The sequence below is a fragment of the Grammomys surdaster genome, unplaced genomic scaffold (genome assembly GCF_004785775.1).
Source record: "Grammomys surdaster isolate TR1022 unplaced genomic scaffold, NIH_TR_1.0 330, whole genome shotgun sequence".
In the NCBI taxonomy this organism is placed as follows: Eukaryota; Metazoa; Chordata; class Mammalia; order Rodentia; family Muridae; genus Grammomys; species Grammomys surdaster.
In genome coordinates this window covers 2,338,532-2,352,595 of record NW_021604749.1, presented here as the reverse complement: position 1 = coordinate 2,352,595, position 14,064 = coordinate 2,338,532, and the positions used below count along the sequence as shown (strand labels likewise).

Below are 14,064 nucleotides of genomic sequence, written 5' to 3'. Positions count from 1 at the left end.
CAAAGTTCACTAGTGGAGGGCAGGCCGGAGCGGGGCACAGGGCCCCACAGCCTTTGTCCCCGAGACTCGCGGGCGGTGGAACAGTCTACCCGCCCTCCCCCCCCACACACACACACACCCTTGCTCCAGGAAAACCAGCCGACCTGCACACCACAGCTTCTCCTCCCCTCACCCCGGAAGTGTGCTTCTTTCATAGACTAGGAACACCGAACAGGTTTCTGCTGGATTCCGGGGCAGCCTCCAAGTCTTCTGTAAAAATAAGAAAAAAAGCTTGCCTGTGATTCCAGCCCTGGAGATTGCTGAGTTGGAGGACAGACAGGACTGCTTAAGAGAGTTTCAGGACAGCACAGGTTAGACTCTGTCTCAAAAAACAAAGGGTAGGGGCTGGAGAGATGGCTCAGCAGTTAAGAGCCATCCAGAGGACTCTCTTCCAGAGGTCCTGAGTTCAATTCCCAGCAACCACTTGGTGGCTTATAACCATCTGTAGTAGGATCCGATGACCTCTCTTGGTGTGTCTGAAGAGAGCAACAGAGTACTCATATACATTAAGTAAATCTTTAAAAAAAAAAATGCCCCACACACCTGACGAGATCACAGGCCTTCAATTCTGACATTCGAAGTAAGAGATTCTGGGTCTGGATTTCCCTGCTGTCATTTTGGAAGAGCTGTCAATCGGCACTCTACCTATTTAGGTCTTGGGGAGCTCTCCTGAACCCCCAGAGTAAAGGAGACCCTTAACTCACTCGTTTGCTCCTAATTGGCATTTGTGTGTTTATTCCCTTGTGTCAGTTGGACAAGAGAAGAGACCTGGGTCTGCCCCAAACTACCAGGACCTGGGCGCCTGAACAATTCTGCCTCATCCTTTCAGCAAGTCCTCGATGGAAAAATGCAAAGCACTCAGACACCCAGTCACACTGCAAGTGGGTGGAGCCGGAGCCGGAAGCTAGGCGCTGGGCAAGGGTCAGGCCAGCCTTGCAGAGACTCAAGCTGCAGGTCTGAGGAGGCTCACCTGAGGGTGCACTGGGTGCTAGAATGAGAGATCAGGAGTAGAATGGTCCCTGAAGGGGGCACAGCTGGAGCTCTCCCGGTGTTTCTCAACCTGTAGGTCACGACCTCTTGGCATAGCCTATCAGATATTTGCATTACGATTCATAACAGTAGCAATGAAAAGATTTTGTCGTTAAGGGTCACCACAATGTGACCACTGTTCCAGAGGAACCTTTTAGGAGTGCAGGTGGACCTGTGAGAGGGGTGTGGAGTGCTAGGAGGATGATGAAGGGATCCTTCCTCTGAAGCAGTCAGTAGGGAGAGAGGAGATTAGGGATTCAGAGCCTTCACCCTCTGACCCAGTTCTTGACCAAATGAACATAGGGAAACAGCATCTCTTATTAAACACTCATTCGAAAGCAATATATTAAATGGACAAGCAAGGATATGAACACACAGTTAATAGAAATGAAACACAAGTGGCTTTTAAGTAAATGGGAAGATAACTGACCACTGCATAACATCAAGTATTCAAATGAAAATTACACTGGGATTCTATTTTGAAGATGTCAGATTAGAAAAGAAAACCATTCTTGTTCATCGTTGCTGGGACTTCAAAATGATTCTGCCTTGTGATGGTTTGTATGTGCTTGGCCCAGGGAGTGGCACTATTTGGAGGTGTGACCCTGTTTGAGTAGGTGTGTCACTGTGGGTGTGAGCTTTAATACCCTCCTCCTAGCTGCCTGAAAGCCAGCCTTCTAGCATCTTACAGATGAAGACATAGAACGCTCAGCATCTTCTGTGCCATGCCTTCGTGGACGCTGCCATGCTCCCACCTTGATGATAATGGACTGAACCTCTGAACCTGTAAGCCAGCCCCAATTAAATGTTGTCCTTTATAATACTTGCCTTGGTCATGGTGTCTGTTCACAGCAATAAAACCCTAAGATATCCCTTGAAGGCAGTTTGGCAGCAGTTGTTACACATTGCTTTGACCAGGCAACACTACCACCGAAGCTTAACCAACATGAAATATTACATCTCTTCAGTGTGGCTCAGCTGCTAAGAGTGATGCCTCAGAGGTTAAGAGCACTGGCTGTTCTTCCAGAGGACCTGAGTTCAATTCCCAGCAAACACATGCTGGTTCCTAACCATCTGCAGTGTGATCTGGTCCCCTCTTCTGGCCTGCAAGCATACATGCAGGCAGAACACAATAATATATATTATAGTTAGATAACTAGACAGATAGATAAAATCTTTAAAAAATAAAGACAGCATACTACTGTTCTAGAGAACCTGGGCTGGGTTCCCAGCAGCCAGCGTGGTGGGTCACAACCATTTGTACTCGAGGGGATCATATGCCGTCTTCTGAACTTTGAGCATACTGTACACATGTGATTCATACATATGTGGTGCACACACATACATGGAGGCAAAATGAATATACATAAAATTAAAAAAATAAAAATATTTTGCCGGGTGGTGGTGGTGCACGCCTTTAATCCCAGCATTTGGGAGACAGAGGCAGGCGGATTTCTGAGTTTGAGGCCAGTCTGGTCTACAGAGTGAGTTCCAGGACAGCCAGGGCTACACAGAGAAACCCTGTCTCGAAAAAAAAAAAAATTAATCTCATGTACTCATGAGTTGTTCCAGAGATGGTGTGTTTTTATTATAAATATGAACATTTACATATTTATAATATTTACAGCAGCTTCATCTGCATAGACAAAAACTGGCAATGTCCTCCTACGGGCGAGTGATGGAATAACAGTCCATCTCTTACACCACAGCATTTGACTTCAAATACCAACTTTTGAAAGAGCAGTCACTCTAAAGAAGTTACGCTTGACTCTATAGTATACTCAAAGTACAATAGCCAAAATTGGTTTTAAAATTTCAGGGTTGCACTTGGTGGCAAATGCCCTTAATCCTAGCAATAGAAAGGTGGATCTCTGAGTTGGGAGCCAGCCTGGTCTACATAGTGAGCTCCAGGACAGCCATAGAGACCATATCGCATACAACAGAAACAGAGGGCTAGAGACATGGCTAGGTAGCTCAGTGGTTAAGAGTACTGGCTGGTCCTCTTAAGAACCTGGGTTTGATTCCCAGCACCCACACAGCAGCTCACAGTACCACCTCTGAGGGTATTGCATGCACATGACACACAGACATGCATGCAGGCAAACACACCTCTATACATTTTTTTAATCTTAAAAGAATTATTAAGAGTTCAAATAACAAAAATAAAAAAAGCACTTTCCTTTGAGAGCAAAAAAAAAAGTTCAAATAAATAGCGACAGTATGGCTAGTGAGTGCAGAGGAGCTGATACTGTAGCAGGGATGTAAAAGGATCTAGCTACTCAGCTTGGCAGTTTAAAGACTTATTTTTGTTGTTGTTTTGTTTTGTTTTTGTTTTGTTTTTTTGAGACAGGGTTTCTCTGTATAGCCCTGGCTGTCCTGGAACTCACTCTGTAGACCAGGCTGGCCTCGAACTCAGAAATCCACCTGCCTCTGCCTCCCAAGTGCTGGGATTAAAGGTGTGCGCCACCACTGCCTGGCTTAAAGACTTATTTTTATGTGTATAGGTGTTTTGCATGTGTGTCTCTGCACTACATACATGCAGTGCCCTTAGATGTGAAAAGCTGGTGTCAGACTCCCTGGAACTGGAGTTACTGGCCACTATTAACTGCCAAATGGGTGCTAGGAATCAAATCCAGGATCTCTGGAAGAACAGTCAGTGCTCTTAACTACTGAGCCATCTCTCCAGCTTCCTAAATATAGTTTTAAAAGTTTTATTTTTAAAAAATAATAGCAATGGCCAGGTGGTGGTGGCACACACCTTTATTCCCAGCCCTCAGGAGGCAGAGGCAGGCAGACCTCTGTGAGTTTGAGGGCAGCCCGGTCTACAGAGTAGTTTCCAGGACAGCCAAAGTTATATAATTTACTGTCTTGGGGAAAAAAAAAAGACAGAAAGAAAAAGAAAATTACAGCAATGAAGGGTTGGGGGAGGTAACTCAGTGGTAGAGCACTTGCCTGACTGAAGCAGGAGAATGGAATTCAAGGCAGGCCTGGGCTACATATCAAGACCTACTCTCAAAAGTAAAACAAAAGCAAGAATAAAACAGAGTTGTATAAATCACAACTATGATGGTAAAAGTCACAGGACTTTGCAAAGAAATGATGTATGACAATTTCATTTCATATTTAAATGTATAAATAAAGGAACAGTTAGCCGGGTAGTGGTGGTGCACGCCTTTAATCCCAGCACTTGGGAGGCAGGCGGATTTCTGAGTTCGAGGCCCGCCTGGTCTATAGAGTAAGTTCCAGGACAGCCAGGGCTACACAGAGAAACCCTGTCTCGAAAAACCAAAAAAAAAAAAAAAAATAGTAAGGGGCTGGTGAGATTGTTCAACAGTTAAGAGCACTGACTGCTCTTCCAGAGGTCATGAGTTCGAATCCAAGCAACCACACGGTGGCTCACAACCATCCATAACTGGATCTGATGTCCTCTTATGGGGTGTCTGAAAACAGCTACAGTGTACTTACATATAATAAATAAATAAAAACCTTTGAGCTGGAGCGAGCAGGCCCAGAGGGAGAGGAGAAAGGGGACAGAAAAAAAAAAGCAACAGTAAAATCTGTACATATACTCTTATAATAGAATTTTTCTTCCTCTTTTCCCCCTCCTCTTCCTCCTCGGATGAGGGTGTGAATACCCACAGGGACCATGGATTCCTGAATATAAATTCATGTCCTTGGAAACAGTAGGGAGTGCTGCTCTTAACCAGCGGGCCATTGCTCTAGAGTTAGACTCTCTTGCAAGTTCTAGTAACATAACCCAGCAAATTGTTGGCAAAAATGTTCGTACTGTATACTCTAGCTCTACATACCCGAGACGTTAGCTGCTCACACGTGAGTTACATCTGACCTACACTCTGAGGTGAAAGGCCCTATGTGAAATGTACACCAGGCCCAGCATGGGGCTCCAGAGCTGTAACCTGAGCATGTGGAAAGTGGAGCTCAGACAATGGAGAGTTCAAAGCCAGGCTACATAGGGAGCTTAAAACCACTCTGGGCTATAGAGACCTGTTTCAAACTGCACCCCCTAAAAATGAGGGAACTGGAGAGATAGCTCAGTGACAGAAGATTTGTGTAGCGTGTGTGAGTTCCTGATCCAACCCCAATTCAATGAGAGGGACAGATAGATACATAGAAAACAGCCTTTGCAGATAATTTCTTTGTAGTGCTATAAACCTTACTGCCCCTTAGAATTATCAGAGTGCTTTAGGGGGAGGGGACCCCAAAAACTAAAAAACAAAACAAGTCCTGGACCTCATCAGTGGTGTTGTGTGACCTTGGTGTCATTGAACCTTCACACACACACACACACACACACACACACACACACACACACAATCTTTCATATCCCCTCTCTGTGATTAAGGAGAGGCAGGTTACAAGGCTAAGAATGGACTTTTAAGCCTGGATTCAGAGAGGCCATGTCAGTTCTGTCCTAGGCTGATATGATTAATCAAACAAGAAGTGAGGTTTCCCCAGCCCTCTGTCTAGTCATGAAAATCTTTCCGAGCGATAAAAACAAATAATGGGTGTTCTAAGATTTAACATGTTCTTCATCTGAGATGGTTCTGTGGGGATGGCTTTAAGATAGCTAGAACATATAAAAGTATCTAAGATGGGCAAGATAAGAGTTCTTGTCTTTGGTTGTAGAGGAGGATACTGAGGCCCTCAGACAGGGCAAGGACATGGTCCAAAGCCACACGGCTCAGTATGAAGACCAGGACTTCTTAAGCTTTTATACTTGCAACCCCTTTGCCTGAAAAAAGTTTACAGAACACCAAATACATAGCATATACAATTTTAACATATACAAACACATTTTAACATATACAATTACATATACATATACATATACAATTACATATACATTACATAGCATATACAATTTTAACATATACATAGCACAACATACACAATTTTTAAAAACCTGATAACAAATTGTAAATTTTTTTTTTTTTTGTTTTTGTTTTTGTTTTTAGAGACAGGGTTTCTCTGTGTAGCCCTGGCTGTCCTGGAACTCACTCTGTAGACCAGGCTAGCCTCGAACTCTCGAACTCAGAAATCCGCCTGCCTCTGCCTCCCAAGTGCTGGGATTAAAGGCGTGTGCCACCACAGCCCGGCGTAAATGTATTTTAAAGTGGTTATTTGGTATAATTATAATTTTACCATTTATTAAGACAAAGATGACTTTGCATGCTAATGAGATAAGTTGCTGGGCATTGGTGGCCCATGCCTTTAATCTCAGCACTTGGGAGGCAGAGGCAGGCAGATTTCTGAGTTCAAGGCCAGCCTGGTCTACAGAGTGAGTTCCAGGACATCCAGGCTTACACAAAGAAACTCTGTCTCAAAAAAAAAAATAATAATAATAAGAGATAGGTGTGCTTCTTTATTTTTACTTAAAAAATTCAACCTTGGCTGAGAACCTATGATGATTTTAAGGATATTTTGAATGTATAGTTGTTGTTGTTGTTGTTGCTGAGAACACTGCTTTGCATGAATTCATAATGGGAGACGGATGTTTAAGACCTTTTCAGAAACTATAAATTCTCTCCCAAACAAAAGTTAATTTAATGATTGGTTATGAAGCTCAACTCATAACGCTTTTAGAATTAAAAAACCCAAGATGGCCCAATGGTTAAAGGCACGAGTTGTACTTCCAGAGGACTCAGGTTCAATTCTCCACACCCACATGGCAGTTCAGTCATCTGTAACTCACCTTGGTGGGCACTACAGATACATGATGCAGACCTATATGCATGCAAAACACCCATACCTGTAAAATAAATATGCGTGTGAATGTTTTGCCTGCATGTATGTATATGCACCACATGCCTGCCTGGTGCCCACAGAAGTCAACCCCCCTGAAACGAGTTCTGGATGGTTGTAAGCTACCATGTGGGTGCTGAGAACTTAACCCAGGTTCTCGGCAAAAGCAGCAAGTGCTCTTAAACTCTGAGCCATCTCTTCAACGCCTAAAATAAGTTTTTCTTTTTCTTTTTTCTTTTTTCTTTTTTTTTTGGTTTTTCGAGACAGGGTTTCTCTGTGTAGCCCTGGCTGTCCTGGAACTCACTCTGTAGACCAGGTTGGCCTCGAACTCAGAAATTCGTCTGCCTCTGCCTCCCAAGTGCTGGGATTAAAGGCGTGAAGTTTTTCTATTAAATATTCTAACACAAGGAGAGATGGCTCAATGATGAAGAGCACCAACTGCTCTTCCAGAAGACCTGGGTTCAATTCCCAGCAACCACATGGTAGCTCACACCTGCCTGTAACTATAGTTCCAGGGGATCCAACACAACACCCTTACACAGATATATGTGCAGGCAAAACATCAATGCACATAAAATAAAAATAAATTTTTAAAAATATTCCTTACAGAATACAACCCAAAGATACATTAATCTAATACTTACATATTGAGAGGTGAATTATAGAGTAATATTACAGTCTTTGTTCCCATGGCTAAACCATTATGTTTCAGAACAGAGAACAGTATATATAGAAGCAACACAACTGTTCAGAACTGGGGAGCCTTGGATCTCAGCCAAGTGTTTGGGCAGTACTGGTTGGCACATGGCATGTCCTCTCAGTGCAAAGTGCTCTCTTGATGTGAGTTCAAAACCAGTGCTGCAGTGACATCACAGATGCAGCATGGGCAAGAGTTTCCAGAACATCTTGGAATCATTACACAATTGATTTTATATTAAGTTTGGTAGCTCAGAAACCTTTTAATGTTGCCAAGTCTTTGTGATCCTCATACTCAGTTATTCAACTCCATATGGGGTCATGGCTCACAATTTGAGGAACTGGGGGCTAGGCTTGACCCCCTCTCAAGATAGCTTCCCTGAGCCCTTGCCTACATAGCTATCTCAGGGCAAGTCAGCAGCCTCTGGGAGGTCAATGGAGTGCTCCTCCCAGAGGCCCCTGACTGGCCCTAGCACTAGGCTTTGGCTCTAGAAGCTTCTATTGCTGAGCACAACACTGTCCCATCTACTTCCGTGTACAGTAGTCCATGCCCAAACCAGAGTCTAAATGTGGCTTAGAGCTGACATGGGGGCTCAAAGCTGTAACTTCAGGAGTCCAAGGCTGAAGGATTTTGAGTTCTGGGTCTGTGTGAGCACAACAGTGAGGACTGGTCTCAAATAAACCACAGAAAGGTGATGCTGTCGACCAACTATGTGTCAAAGCATTTCCACTTCCAGGAGAGCAGTAATCCATCACTACCCCACATGAAGGTATGTTTTCTATCTAGGGACAGCATGGCCTGATGATGGCTTTGGAGTCAGCCAGCCTTGTAATTCTACATACTTCTCTCCTTACCAAACTGTGGGACAGGGTAGCTGACTACAAAGTCCTAGAGCTTTGTTGACCCACACATCTTGGTTCCCACATTTTGAAGCTCTCACTACTGGAATAAGGAAATCTTTTCAATGTGAGGGGCGGGAGGATACCATCACTGCAGAAGATAGAACACCAGACATGGGCTGTCCCTGGCCAGGTGCTCTATAAATAGACTTCTTTCCCCACCTGCACTGAAGCCCCCCCCAAAAAAAAGACTTCAAGTTTCCCCCTGTAGTGAGTGAGTCCCACCCCATGTGCTATTCTTCACTCCTCTTATGTGATCATCTATATTTCTTTTTTTAATTTACTTTTTTTTTTTTTTTTTTTTTTGGTTTTTCGAGACAGGGTTTCTCTGTGTAGTTCTGGCTGTCCTGGAACTCACTCTGTAGACCAGGCTGGCCTCGAACTCAGAAATCCACCTGTCTCTGCCTCCCAAGTGCTGGGATTAAAGGCGTGCGCCACCACCGCCCGGCGATCATCTATATTTCTGTTGCTGTTTTTTTTTAACCCCTTCCTTTCCCATGACTCAGTGGGAGAGGGCTTGCCTAGTCTGCATGAAGCCTTGGTTTCCATCCCTAGTACCCACATAAAGCTAGGCATGGTAACACACACCTGTAATCCCAGTACTCAGGAAGTTGAGGTAGAAAGATCAAAAGTTCAAGATCTTCCTTGGTTACGAGTGAGTTCAAGACCAGGCAGAGGTATATGAGATCCTATCGAGAAAACTTAAAAACAACAATAACAAAAACTTTATCTTTTCTAGCCAGCTGGTGGTGGCACATGCCTTTGATCCCAGGACTAAGAGGCAAAGGCAGGCAGATCTCTGAGTTCCAGGGCAGCCTGGTCTACAGAGTGAGTTCCAGGACAGCCAAGGCTACATAGAGAGACCCTATCTCAAAACAACAACAACAACAAAACCCTACCCTTTCCTAAGTAACTGTTCTGAGTTAGTTTAATAGTCAGAGACACATGAGGGAGGAAAGAGTAAAAACATGAGCATCTTAGTCAGGTTCTCCAAAGAACTTAGAAAGAGAAAACTCCAGGAGGGAGAGGAGAAGGTATGGGGGGATGATTGGTACTTAATCCTAACTACGTGGTAGGCTGAGGCAGGAAGATGATTCTAACCAAGGAGTTTGAGGTCTGGCAGAACTACATAGTGACCCCTATTCTCAAAACTTAATTAGCTCAAGTGAAGATGATGTGTCCTCATGTCTTCCTGCAGGTTCTCCTCCACTCTCAGCTTTCCTGACCTCTCTGCATCCATTTTCCTTTTAGGTTCAGGCAAAAACTAAAATCTATCTCTGACTCGTGTCCCCAGCATACACATACACATACACATCACATATACACTGTCTCTTGATATTTCTCTCTTTATCTCATTTTAATTACAAGTAAAGTACAGCTTCGCGCTCTGGACAGCAAAGTCATGAAGAAAGGAGAGTGAGGTGGTAAGGCCATTTCATCCGCCTTCCGTCTTTGCATCTCTTGCAGAACTTCCAGAAGCGGCATGTTGGGTCAGAGTGTCCAGAGGTTCACTACCTCTGTAGTCAGTCGCAGCCACTATGAGGTGGGTCTGGGGAAGAATTTGCCAATTTCAGTGGAAAATAAGTGGTGGTTACTGGCTATGATGACCGTGTACTTTGGATCTGGATTTGCTGCTCCTTTCTTTATAGTAAGGCACCAGCTACTTAAAAAAATAAGGACATTTAACTCATCCCTTTAACAGAATGAAGAAAGTTTAAGAGATATCTGAAAGTCAGATTAAACTCTTGAACTCTTATATTAGAAAAAATTGTAAACACATTAATGACATAAATATTTAAAAAAAACAACAAGTAAAGTACACAGAAAACTTTACTTTTTCTAAAATCTTTTGATACACATGTTGCTGACATGATGTCCTGGTACCACCCCACTTATCCCCTCCCCAGCACTTTCAGATACGTGCATGGCTGGGGTAACTTGAGGTAAGGTACTTAACTAGCATGTGTTAGGAGCTAGGTTCAATCCCCAGCACCGCAAAACAAAGCAAAAAGATGTACTTCCTGTGAACAAGGGCATCCTCCCATAGGATCTGTATAAGCCTCGAAGATTAAGATCAGGCTTTCTTAAAACCATGCTCTTTATCACGGTACCTCTGTAGCTGCCTACTTCCAGCCAATAGCAGCTAGAAGCTCACTGAAGCAGACCATGAACACAAACTTCGTAATTTCTACAGGCAGCCACCTTGAGAACAATCACAAACTGTTACCAGATTACTACCCTCTAATTTGTTTGTTTGACTGACACAGGGTCTCACTATGTAGTGTTGGATGGCCTCCAACTCACAGACCTCCTCCTGCCTCTGCCTCCTGAGTGCTGGGATTAAAGACTTCCTCCACCTGGCCGGTTTCCCTCTTATCTTCAAAACAAAGTTTCCTCTAGTGTTCAGTGATATCAGCAACAGCATCCTAGAGACACCCCTCTTACTAGGCCCCGTCCTTTCCCACTTGTGTTCTACCTCCTGGGAGCCATCTCCTAGAGGTGTGCTCTTTACCTTGCTTTGCTTCTTTGGTGCCCTATTCTTTTTTTGTTTTGTTTTGTTTTTTTGTTTTTTCGAGACAGGGTTTCTCTGTATAGTCCTGACTGTCCTGGAACTCACTCTGTAGACCAGGCTGGCCTCGAACTCAGAAATCTGCCTGTCTCTGCCTCCCAAGTGCTGGGATTAAAGGCATGTGCCACCACTGCCTGGCCTGGTGCCCTATTCTTGACCAAGGAGGTTCCCTTCCTCCCCCTATTCTGCAGTACACAGACATCCCGCACTCATGCATTCACAGCCTTCCCAGGGAGCCTTCTAACGTCTTGTCTTCGTCTTCTTTTTTTTTAGATTTATGTGAGTCGATTTGCATGTACACACGCATGACAGAAGAGGACATCAGAACCCATTATAAGTGGTTGTGAGGCACCATGTGGTTGCTGGGAATTGAGCTCAGAACCTCTGGAAGGGCAGCCAGTGCTCTTGACTGCTGAGCTGTCTCTTCAGCACTGAATGCCCTTAGCAGGCTGGTACACTATGAGCTGTTACTCAGCTCATCAGTCAGCCAGTCAGCTAGCTTTCCGGATCCACAGGGAACTACAAAACCACGTATGACACATTGTTCAAGAGAGTGGACTGCCTCTGATCCTCTGAGCTGGGATCTGGTGCAGCATGCTTTAGTGACGACAGATTCCAGAGCACTGGGACACACCCTAGCCCCATGCCCAGAGCATCTGCAAACATCCCCCAGGCAGTCTACGAGTCCAATTACTGTTTGGAAATGTTTTACATTAGACAAAACAAAAGTCCCTAATGCCTTTTCATACTTACAGGTTACTGCTTTGCAACTGGTCTCCTGTGGGAAGCAATGGAACACCCTAGAAAGTCATAGCCATGCCTTGTTAGACAATGGAGACAGAGTTTAAGAAGAGTGTCCTTGGAGCCAAGTGTAGAGTGATGTCTCTCTCCCTAGCACTATGGGGATTCAGACAGGAGGATCACAAATTTAAGTAGCCTATGCTACCTAAAAGGACTTTGACTGTAGAAATCTTTGGATGATTTTATTTCATCCTGTAGAAATATCCTATAGTGACTTCCTCAAAGATGAATATAGTGTCACTAGGTGGTGGTATTTTATGGTACCATCACTGTGTCTGCAGCCTGTCACAGAGTGGAAGTCAACAGGCAGTGTGTGAATGTTCCCTTTTCAGGTTTTTGAAATTTTACATGCAGGTGTGTGTGCCTATGTGGGTGTGTGCACATGCCTGTGGAGGCCAGAAAGGAGTGTCAGATTCCTTGGAGATGGGCTTACCCCACCTAATGTAGATGATGGAGCCTGCCCAGGTCTTCTGGAGAGCAAGTGCTCTTCATTGCCCTCAACTGTTTTTATTTTTAATTACATAAATATAGGGTGGTTTCCTCTTGGAGACTATCACAGCCCCTAGAGTTGAAGTTTTGAGTCGCCTAATATGGGTGCTAGGAACCAAACTCAACGTCTTTTGAAGAGCAATACATTCTTTCCAATTGCCTAATTGCTGAGCAATTTCTCCAGCAGCCCCCTCCCCCAAGCCTCCAAGACTGCTCTTAAAACAACCCCTGCTGTGGTATTTTGCTGGATATTTTCTGTTTGTCTACAATTTAGTGTAGTCATAAGCATCAAAGATGCAGAGCCATGTGGTGGGCTGGAGAGATATTTCAATGATTAAAAGCACTGGCTGCTTTTGTAGGCAGCTGACATTCACATTCCATAATCCACATGGTAGGTCACAGCAGTCAGTAACTCAGTTTCAGGAGATCTGACCCATCTTCTCACCTCTACAGGTACCAGGGACATACATGGTGCACATATAATTATGTAGGCAAAACATTCATGCACATAGAATAAAAATAAATCTTTTCTTAAAGGTTATTTTTTAAACAGTGCCATATGGACAATGTATTAGTTGCTTTGCCACTGCTGGATAAAACATCCTGACTACTTTAATAAAGGAAGGCTTTATTTTGGGCTCTGGTTCCAGGAGGATAGGAGTCCATCATCTTCCCAGCTGGAAAGTACGGCAGCAGGCAGCAAGGGAACCAGAGCAGCTGAAACCTCACATTTTAAACCTCAAGCAGGAAGCAGAGAGAGCAAACTGGAAATTGGACAAGGCTTTTGAAACCTCAAATCCTGCTCCTGGGTCATACTTCCTCCAGCCCAAACTGGACCACCAACTGGGGACTAAGTATTCACATGCCTTCGACTATGGAGAACATCTCACTCAAACAACCAGGGCACACAGTCTGTCTTTATCCCACTAGTTATTAGACATGTACCTACATTTATACAACAGTAATAATAACGTTTCACAGAGAAACGTTAAGGCTCAGTGGCAGATCCCTTGCCAGGGATGCCTGATGCTCTGAGCTCCATCCCTACTACACAGAAAGAACAAGTTAGAGAGAGGATTAAGTAATGTGTCTGTGAGCCTCTGGCGCTAACACACTTTGCTAAGGAAGGACGGCCTCACCGTATATATCTGTTGGATCTTTCCTTTCCATCTGTGAGCCTGGACATATTTTAGAGGTCTTGAGCTGGGGAGCTCAGGGATAGAGCACTTGCCTGGATTCAATCCCTAGCACAGAGTAGGCATGGGAAGGGAGGGAGTAGGGTGGGAAGGGGGAAAGGAGGGAAGGAGGGAAAAAGGGTGGAAGCTAGGAAAGGGAAGAGGAGAGGAAGAGGATGGGGCAGGAGGAGGGGAAGGAGGAAGAAGTTTCCATCTAAAATTCTTCTGTTCTCACTGTTCTTGGAGGAGAAGCAGCAGCTAGGGTGACTCCCCAGGACTACTGAGGACTCTTACAGCCTGAGTCTCTGGGAAGTTTCAGTTCCCCGCTGCCTCTCAGAGCTCAAATGCATTCAGCTGAAATAAGGATTTAAAAAGAAAGATTACTTTTTTAAAGGAGCAAGGGGCTGGAGAGATGACTCATGGTTAACAGTACTTGCTGTTCTTCCTGCAGCCCTGAGTTTTATTCCCAGTACCCACATAGGGCAACTTACAACTGCCTTTAATTCTAGTTCCAAGGGATCCTATGCCCTTTTCTGTTCTCTGTAAGCATCTGGAAACACACACACACACACACACACACACACACACACACACACACACACA

The 14,064-nt window shown here is 44.4% G+C and overlaps 1 pseudogene; it reads left to right on the top strand.

Annotated features, from left to right (window-relative positions):
- The first annotated feature begins 9,910 nt into the window (after positions 1-9,910).
- LOC114630160 lies at positions 9,911-10,126 on the top strand (annotated as a pseudogene).
- Positions 10,127-14,064: the final 3,938 nt, after the last annotated feature.